The following is a 10,693-nucleotide window of genomic DNA, read 5'->3' on the forward strand; positions in this document are numbered from 1 at the left end:
AGCGTAGCCAGTTGAGGTGACTTGGCTATCTGGTCCGGACGCCTCCCTGGGGAGGTTTTCCGGGCATGTCCCGCTGGGTGAGGGACACGGGAAAGACCCAATACTCGCTGGAGAGACTACAGTCCAATCCAAATTCTTCGGACATTAAACCCTCCAAACTGAGAGCTATGGAAAAATAGTGCCTTTAAATTCTGATGTTACTCCGACTCGATGACATCATCAATAGTCGCCGTTTAGCTGGTGTTACACATGACACAAGCAGTTTTATATGTTTAAAAAGGTCGTGCTACAACAAAAAGTCATTACTTACATTTAAATGTAAGCGTCGGTGGTTCAGATGTGAAGAAAACCCTTCTCCTTGCGACGGAGGGCATTGTATCCCTCCGCTTGGAGGGTGGAATATTAAAAAAAAATATTTCGGACACCACTCTCACAACAAATGCCCCTTCAAATGGAGGTGTGGGGAGAAGGGAAGAATTCAGATGTCCTGAAAATGCCTCATGGTCCTCCCAGAGGAGCTGGAGGAAGTGACCGGGGTCAGAGAAGTCGGGCCATCCTTGCTTAGACTGTTGCCCCTGAGACCTGGTACCGGTACTGGTGAAACCTCTGCCAAATTTGTTTAAAAACTTGCATTTAAGTCGCAGCCCAGTGGCATCTTGGGATACGTGACTGTAGCTAACTTTCAAGTGCCATAAAATCAGTTTTATTGATGGGATGTGAGTCTTCTTGCACAACTTTATACTCGACTTTCTGCTGTATCTTCTCCCCTACCAGAGTCATAAATATCACACTTTGAATCACCTCACGTCGATGCAGCATTCTCATGATGCCGGCAGAATGACCTAGCAATGTTCCACACCTCCCTCCCTCTGATCTTTCTTTGTTCATTCTCCACAGCCGGCTGTATGAGCAACAATGGAGAAGTCTCTGCAGCAGGAGCTCACCGCCACGACGCGAGTGGCCTCCCTGTTCACCCTCCACGGTGACAGGGAAGGTCAAAGCATGCGTCAGTGCGTTCAGCAGAGACCATTTAGGGTGTCACACTTATTTCCATCATATTAAGTCCCATTCCTCCTTTTCCTGAGTTGTCATTGGAAAGGTATCCTCGGATAACATCTTGTTCATTTGCCAGTTGATGGCTGTGATTGCGCCGTGGACGGAGTATTTCTTTCTGAATGTGACTTTGGGTTTCACATAGATATTATAAGCTAATAATGCCTGTCAAGAGTGGTTTCATGGAGGAAAAAATCCTTTTCTCATTTTCCTGTCATATTAATAATTCATGATTCCAGATTAAAATCATGTACTGTGATTTTTTCTCTTCCTTTGAAGAAGCAGCAGTTCATAAACCGATATTTAAAAAAACTAATAGTTGAGTCATTAGAGCAATAAAGTCCAGATTTTTGAAGGAGGACGGAGACGTTTAAGGCTTTAAGTTTAAAATGGAATGAAAAAAGGATGAAAGAATAAATAAAATACATCAATTCAGTTTGATAAGTGACAACCTATTATCTTGGGACGATGAGTTAACTTTAAAAAGAAAATGACTGGCACCTCGAAGTCAAATGTCAGAAGTAAGTATATCCATTCTAATATTTACTATAGTATTCTAAAGTAATAAGACTGATTTTAAATTTAATCTAAACGTTAATGGTTATTAGACTAAAAAAGTGTCTATTACCAAGAATTTAAGGATAAAAATTGTGTTTTTTTACATGATTATGGAGAAAGTATTTTTAGAAAATTAAGAAAAAAATTATATTTCTGAGTATTTCTTTATTCAAATTGTTGTTATTCAGAAAATACACTCACACGGGGAGGGGAAGAGGGTCGGGTTGTTCCGCTCCAACATCCTGCCCACGACTCAGAGAAGAGAACATCTGATGAACTACTGCCACTCTGCAGAAACTATGTCCTAAAAAAAAACACTTTTCTAAAAAATATATATTATTATTTATGAAAACGACTATTCACGGATCATTTTCTAAATACGTGCGACCAGTACTAAATGTTTTCTTGGCCACACAGACCCAGAGGAAGGGTTTAGGTTAGGATTACGGTTAGTGTTAACACATCAAATGTTTCCAGAGTGCAGCTGTGACTGCAGTTCACCTCTCCCACAGCGGAGAGCAGACATTAACAGGACTTTAATTTTAAACTTTAACTTTAAAAATGTGCGACCAACAACAGCATTTATCCTTTGACACATATGAAATGCAGCAATTGGTATCTTGGCTGCATGTTGTACATGAGGCCAACGTGAAATTTCATCAGTTTTGGTCGTGATCACATACAAATATATCATAATATATATATATATATATATATATATATATATATATATATATATATATATATATATATATTTATATATATACATCATGTATCGCATATATTAAAATAGTTGGTTGTCTACTGTCTACCATTGTAGACAATAATCTCACTTTAGATGGTAATGAATCTCACTAACAAACTTTATTTGACTCATTTTGCTAATAAATGTCCTTTTAATAACTTATAGTCATTTGTGTTAATAAAGCTTGTTAAGGAATCTTATTATAAATTGTTACCAAATCATTTGATATAACATCAGCCATCTTTATTTTGGCTAGAAAAGACATAATAACAATAAAAGCAATTTAAAATAGATCCAAACTTGACCGTAAAATGTTAAATTACATTTATGAAATTAAACTTTAAGAATAAAATACTGAATAAACTACTAAAAAGTAGAATTGAAAGGTAAAACTTTTTAAATAAGATCCCATAACAAGCTTTATTAACACATAACAAACATTATTTATGTATTAATAAGACATTTTTTAGTACAATTAGCTGAATAAGATTTATTAACATACTTAATAAGAATTATTACCAACTCAAGTGAGACTATTGTCTACAAAGGTCATATTAATAAACTGTTTAAGAGCTTAACAAATGTTTTAAGTATCTTTGTCAACATTATATTGAGTGTTTTGCAGCACCTAATCTAAAAAGCTACTAAATAAAATTCTAATAATATAAACCATACAATATATATAACTTTTTCAATTAATTTTGTTAGTATTTGGTGCTTACCAATGCATTATCTTCTCATCAGAGCTTCAGAAAATGTAAAATCCAATATGGCCGCCCTCTGGTGAGTTCGACTTTAAATTCAAACTTTAATCAAATATTGAGTAATAACTTTTACACTTGTATTTATTTGGAAAGATTCAACTTTTTCTAACCCTTGAAGCCTCACAATTGCACAACAGAAGGCTATTTTCCTCTCAAAGGATGGTCTTTGAGTCGACCGTGACCTCTCACATGTAGTTTTCAAACGTGAGTTCTTATCAAAGCTTGGGCCGAAACTGGGTTACAGAACGGGAGCAGGGAAAGGTTCAAGGTGCTGCGGCGATGGTGCCAAAACCCAGAAGTCCGCCGGACCCATCAGGGCCTGATTATTTAAAGTTATGGTAAGTTAAGCACAAAAATGCAAATCAGCGCAACCTTTACACGAAACAAATTGGCAGAGCTGCTGACCCAACACACATAATTTCATCTGACTTCGATTAGGAAATGATTTCAGCATAAGAAAACATATGTTCGCAGGTATTCGCCACCTGCACGCTGGGTTCTCCCAGTCACGTGGGCGCTCCCGGGAGACCCAAAAAAATGTTTAGACAGTAAATAAATTTCAATTTGAAGAAGTGATCTTTTGTGTTTTTTTTTTTCCCAGTGGCAGATGTGTGGTGGTGGGTGGCAGCTGCAGAATGGAGGAGCACAGATTGCTAAGTGATTCACCCTGCTCCTGGCATCTCCGTTACCCCATGAGTCTTTTCACTGACAGTGTTTTCATTTCTATTTGCTTGGTGTGTAACTAGCATGGTAGGCTAGATGCTTTGACAGCTCTGTCAGGGAAATAACAGTGCTGGTCTTCTGGTTATTTCCTGTTCGGCAGAAGAAAAAAACACAGTTTGTGACACAAGATCATATTTTTTTTTTCTTTTTTTTAGGATTGGCTGTTCAGTTTGATACAATCCCCGGCCCGATATTGCAAATTAGCTCACTGCCTGATGACATCTAATGTGCCACTTGTGCACACGACGGAAATAACAGTGTTGAGCGTGGAACCCACCACTTCTCCTGACAGGGGGAATCGTGTTTTGTTCGCCGCTGTCAAACAGTACCCACATCCCACTCCAAAAATCCCACATTAGTTTCTCTGGAACAAATGCTCGGATTCTCCCCTCTCCATCTGCCTTCTGGTTACTAACTGGTGCGTACCACTACTATCTGATTACTAACCAGATAGAATCAGGATTTTTTTTTTCTGGTTACTATCTGGTGAACACCAGATATTAGAAAAATGAAATTCTGGTCACTCATTGGTGCACACCAGATAGTTACCACAATATTTAAAAAAAAAATTCTTAATGTGCATCTATCTGGTGCGCACCAGATAGTAATCAGATAGTAGTATTTTTTTTTCAAAAAATGTTTTTTTCTGGTTAATATCTCATGCACACTAGATACACGCACCAGATTAAGGGATCTTGAAAACTATCTGATAAACACTAGAAAGTGAACAAATAGTAACCACATAGCCTAATAACCAGATATTTTTGTCTAACTACTATCTGGTGAGCACCAGATACTAGAAAAAAAATACTTGTTACTAACTGGTGCGCACCACTACTATGATTACAAACCAGATAGTAATCAGGATTGTTTTTTTTCTGATTACTAACTGTTGCGCACCAGATAGCAACCAGAATTTACAGTAAAAAAAAATAGTCTGGTTAATATCTTGACAAATCTGGTTGATATGTTACCAGTTATTATCAGTTACTCTCTTAGAGCAAAAAACTAATTGGTGTGTACCAGATAGTTACCACAATTTTTTTTCTAAAACAATTTTTTTAATGTGCACCTATCTGGTGAGCACCAGATACAAGAAAAAAATTCAATTTACTAACTGGTGCGCACCAGATAGTAGTCATTTTTTTTTCTGGTTAATATTTTTATGCGCACCAGATAAAAATATCTTAAATACTATCTGGTAAGAACTAGATACTAGAAAAAAAATCTGGTTATTATGTGGTTACTGTCTGGTGCTCACCAGATACTAAAAAAAAGTTTCTGGTTACTAACTGGTGCACACCAGATAGTAACCAGAAGTTAAAATTTTAAAAATCTGGTTAATATCTGGTTAATATCTGGTTAATATGTTACCATTTCCTACCATTTACTATCTGGTGAGCACCATATACAAGAAACAATTCTGGTTACTAAGTAGTGCCCACCAGATAGTAACCAGAATTTATATATTTTTTTTAAATCTGGTTTACATTGTGTTTATATTTGGCTGATATCTTACCTGTTACTATCCGGTGCGCACCAAGTACAAGAAAAAAAATTCTGGTTACTAACTGGTGCCCACCAGATAGCAACCAGAATTTATATTTTAAAAAAATAAAGGTTATTATCTTGTTAATATCTGGTTGATATCTTATCAGTTACTATCTGGTGAGCACCAGATACTAGAAAATATTAACTGGGATTTATAAACAAAACAATGAATCTGGTTAATATTTTGTTAATATCTGGGAAATATCTTACCAGTTACTATCAGTTAATATCTGGTGAGCACCAGATACTAGAAAAAAAATTCTGGTTATTATGTGGTTACTATCTGGTGCGCACTAGATACAAAAAAAATTCCTGGTTACGAACTGGTGCGCACCGGATAGTAACCACAATTAATTTTTTTTAAAAATCTGGTGAATATCTTACCAGTTACTATTATTTACTACCTGGTGAGTACCAGATACTAGAAAAAAACTTCTTGTTACTATCTGGTGGGCACCAGTTATTAATTTTTTCAGAAAAAAAAGTTTTTTGTTTTTTTTTACAGCGCACCTATCTGTTCAGTTTGATACAATCCCCGGCCCGATATTGCAAATTAGCTCACTGCTTGATGACATCTAATGTGCCACTTGTGCACACGACGGAAATAACAGTGTTGAGCGTGGAACCCACCACTTCTCCTGACAGGGGGAATCGTGTTTTGTTCGCCGCTGTCAAACAGTACCCACATCCCACTCCAAAAATCCCACATTAGTTTCTCTGGAACAAATGCTCGGATTCTCCCCTCTCCATCTGCCTTTGAGTCATTCATACTGTTGATTCCACCTCTGGAGGAATACATCAGGCATAATGCCTTTTCTTTCATCAAGGTATCAGCTTTAAAGTAATTTTCCTCCCCTCACAGGGAGCCAAATGGAGACAAGAAGATGTCGATTCCCTCATCTCTTTGTCTGTCCCCTTTGATCTCTTTCAACATGAATTCCCAATGCACAGAAAGTAAATGGGAATTTTTTTTTCTTTTTTTTTGTCTGTCTTTCTCTGGAGCATGGTTGATCATACAAAATTGACCAGAAATGACTCCTAATGACCCCTGTGTTTTACTCAAGAAAAAGAATACCCTGCAACATACTCCCAGCTATCATTACTCCTAGTGCATTTTAATGACGGATGAATAATTCAGGGTGTGCTTGTAGATATAATAGTCCGGAGTGCTGATGCTGAGAACATCTTTATGGAGGCTGTCTGCATCCGTGTACAAGTGTGCGCGTGAGGGATGAGAAGGCTCGTGTGAGAGAGGACACGGGTTTAAACAGTGCATGAATGCCGGTGTGTATTGTTGTCTGTCACATTAACATACAGCAGTTGTGATCCATCTTGTGCAAGAGCCCCCTCTATCTCACCGGAAAGGTTAAAGCATACAGCCTGGAGGCAGTGGTGCAAAGGTCAACATGCAGTTTAGGGATGAAGGATAGGGGAAAACGGTGTATTTAGCCCTCTCGTTTGGGCTTCCTAAAAAAGAAAGAATAATAAAATCTTGATTCAGCGAAGGCCCGCCGCTTATCCTGCAATTCTCCTTATCGCCCCTTCCTTCTATTATCGCTGACCTTCACAAAGACATTTCAACAGATTGAATGTTTGAAAAGACGGGAGAATACGTAAATCAGGGAAAGTGCAAACAAATGGAAACCTCAAAAGCTTTAGCTGGAGGAGAACGCTGGTTTTGAGAAGCAGGAGGCTCGGTGCCGATGAAGAGGAGCAGGACGACAGAGAGAGGGCAGTGAAGAAACACCAGCGTCTTAGTGACTCAGATGTGTTGAGGTGATTAATCTGTTTTGGCTGCCCTTCACAGGCCTGAGGGAGAGTCGGGGTTTGGCATCACTAGGTTGCCCCCTTGTGGAGAAAACAGGAATCATCCACAAAAAATAAAAAAAATATTTTGTTTGAGATTTTTTTCTAGACAAAAAAAGTTATATATCAGACAAACTTTATTATTAATAAATTGCATTAAACATTCTATAATTAAAAAAAACAATTTATGTTTATTGCTGAAAATTGTTCTTTATTAGGAAAAACAAAAGTCAAACTATGTTTTTAGAACGGTTTGATTGCCTCTATTTCTTAAATGTCTGTCCTAATTGTGTGAATGTTTAGTAAGCATTCACACTGCAGTAACTTTCCAGCTCCTTTCCATACGTTTTTCGATACGTAAAAATTCAACCACACTTTCAGCAATCTTGGTTTCAAACTTCATAGTTTTGAAATATTGAGCAAAATATGCCCTGTATGAAATGAGTGGGAACGTTTTCATATTAAAAAATGTAATTAGATTAGCAACAAGCCTTTAAATTTATTCATGGGCAATGTTTTCAGCAACATGCTAACATTTTTGCCGAATTTGTTATAGGATTTTTGGGCTAATTTAGAATTTAGCTTTTATTTTAGCAACATGCTAACGTTTTTGGCTATTTTTTATAGGTTTTTTTAAGATAATTTAGAATTTAACTTCTATTTTAGCAACATGCTAACGTTTTTGGCTAATTTTTTAGGGTTTTTTAGGCTAATTTAGAATTTAACTTCTATTTTAGCAACATGCTAACATTTTTGGCTAACGTTTTTATAGGTTTTTAAAGATAATTTAGAATTGAACATCTATTTTAGCAACATACTAACGTTTTTGGCAATTTTTTTTAGGGTTTTTTAGGCTAATTTAGAATTTAACTTCTGTTTTAGCAACATGCTAACGTTTTTGGCTATTTTTTTATAGGTTTTTATGATCATTTAGAATTTAACTTCTATTTTAGCAACATGCTAACATTTTGGGCTATTTTTTTATAGATTTTTTAAGATAATTTAGAATTTAACTTCTATTTTAACAACATGCTAACGTTTTTGGCTAATTTTGTAGGGTTTTTAGGCTAATTTAGAATTTAACTTTTATTTTAGCAACATGCTAACGGTTTTGACTTATTTGTTAACTGAGGAATTTTAGGATATTTTGGAGTTTAGCTAGTATTTAATAGGGCTGGGAATCACTGGGTACCTCAGGATGCGATACGCGATACATGGCTCATGATATCAATAATATTGCGATACTGCGATAATTGGTAAAAATCCTCTCTAATAACATTATATAGAAGAGCACATGTTTTTTTAGAAAAATATATCTCCATTTATTTTTATAGTTTAAACACAATGATAATAAACAACTTTTCTTATTTTGTGCAACAAATTATAGACACTTTCGTGCAACATTGCTGAAATCAGTAATACTATGTCTTTGATACGCATTGACAACAAATGAATTGGAATTATCCATCAAATTCAATGTTAACAATAGTAAACATGATCATCGTCAGTCAGCAGTAAATAGGTAAAAACTCTAAAACACACTAATAATGGCAATAAATATTTACAAATTCAAATTCCATCACAGAATAGCAATAAACAACTGTAATCAATAATAATTTATATAATTTTAAGTGCTTCAATTAACTAGCAACTTCCCAAATTTTACAGAGAATTCATCTACTTTATTTTAATTACATTTTTATTTAAGTTCATACATCAAATCCTATATTTATTTATTTTTTACGAATGACTTTACATTCATTTGAAAACTTCACTCCATAAATTTACCAAAGTTATACCATACACCAACGGGTTAAATAAACATTGAAATGCATGAAAGCGAAAACTCCGACCGGTACCTGAAGTACACACAAACTACGAAGCACGCGCCTGGTTCCCACAGCAAACAGGAAGTAAGTGATCGCGCCATTCTCGGCTCAGAGGCTCAGACATTTCTTACCGGCTGTCTCTGCTACAGATGGATGATAACTGCGTACAGGTAGGCATTCTTTACAAACACGCTACCGAGCCACCGGTGATTTTTCTTGAATTAATTGCGTGCGTCGCCATTAACTGTCCGACACAGCACACCCAGCTGCTCAACAGTTCCGTCACGTGACTCAGACGCACAGTGCAACAGCCTCAATCGCAGGACTAAATATCGCGATACATTGATATTTTGGCACTAGTATTTAACCCTTCCGCTCTCTTTGGGGTCCAGTTGACTCCAACCACATATTGATATGTGATTTCTTCCATGACAAAGGTGGACAGGATTTTATGTCTGTCATGGACATTAGTGAAACTCAAAAATCAAAGATAAAAAAAAGTTCAGCGCACTGTCTTGGGGGGTCCAGATGACCCCACTTTTAATGTAAACAAACTAAGGAGAGCGGAAGGGTTAAGCAACTAGCTAGCTTTTTTTCGGCTAATTTGGCATCTACTGAGTTTTTTTTTTCTAATCCTTATTTGGAGTTTAGCTAATATTTCAGCAACACACTGACGTTTTTGGCTAATTTGTTATCTACTTAGGAATTTTAGACCATTTTAAGCAACTAGCTAACTTTTTCTGGGCTAATTTGATGCTTAGTTCATATTTATGCAACACACTAAATATTTTTGCAAAATTGGCAGTTATTAGGGATTTTTAACAAATCTTACAAGAAATTTTTCATAAATGTAGGTCAATTTCTGCGCTTCTCCTTCATAGTTCTTTTACAAAATTTCCAGTCTTTTAGCACGTTTGACATTTTGCAAATAGCTTTTATATTTTCAGCAAATCCCTTGAGCAATAAAATAAATTCTGTCACCATTTTCAGCAAAAAGCTTCAGCATCTTCTACTTTCAGGAAATGTAACTGTTCTAGTTTTACATTATTTATTCTGGTGTACATCACTTTGTGTTACCAAGTATGAACAGTGCTATAAATAAAGATTGATTTGATTAAAAAAACACCTAAATTAAGTAATTAAATGTGAATTAAACGTTTTTAATAAAGATTACTCTAAAGTTCATACGAGTAAGTGTGAATATACATCCTTTAAATGCATTTTTTTTTATTCTAGGTTTAAAATTTCTATTATCTACTGAAAAAAATAACGTTTAACATTTTTATGTTTCCGCTTTTGTTTTGTTTTTTTGTTTGTTTTTGACTAAATACCAACAACGTTGCAGTAAATTGATTTGAACTTATTTATATGATCTCATTTTATTTTCTTTCACTGTAAAATGTAAAAACATTTGATCAATAAACAAAAGCTCTGTAATTTGTAACATTTAAAATTATTACATTTTTAAGTTGGGTAAACAATTTAATAAAAATTTGGATTAGATGAAAACTAATAATATTAAATGTAACAAATGTAATCACCTGGTTAATGGATCCAATGTTTTTTACAGTTTACTTTTTTGCTGCAAGTTGCAAAAAATTCAGGACTTCCAGGTGCAAAGAATAGATAGTATAACAAATCTCTGCAATTTTTTTCTTTAATAT

The 10,693-nt window shown here is 35.4% G+C and overlaps 1 long non-coding RNA gene across 1 annotated transcript; it reads right to left on the reverse strand.

Annotated features, from left to right (window-relative positions):
- Positions 1 to 6,725: 6,725 nt before the first annotated feature.
- LOC112157862 lies at positions 6,726 to 9,344 on the reverse strand. The gene is made up of 3 exons (XR_002921232.2): positions 9,161 to 9,344; positions 7,040 to 7,242; positions 6,726 to 6,861 (listed from the first exon to the last, which is right to left on the reverse strand). It is a non-coding gene; the product is annotated as an uncharacterized LOC112157862 (long non-coding RNA).
- Positions 9,345 to 10,693: the final 1,349 nt, after the last annotated feature.

The sequence above is a fragment of the Oryzias melastigma genome, linkage group LG24, assembly GCF_002922805.2.
Source record: "Oryzias melastigma strain HK-1 linkage group LG24, ASM292280v2, whole genome shotgun sequence".
Lineage (NCBI taxonomy): Eukaryota > Metazoa > Chordata > Actinopteri > Beloniformes > Adrianichthyidae > Oryzias > Oryzias melastigma.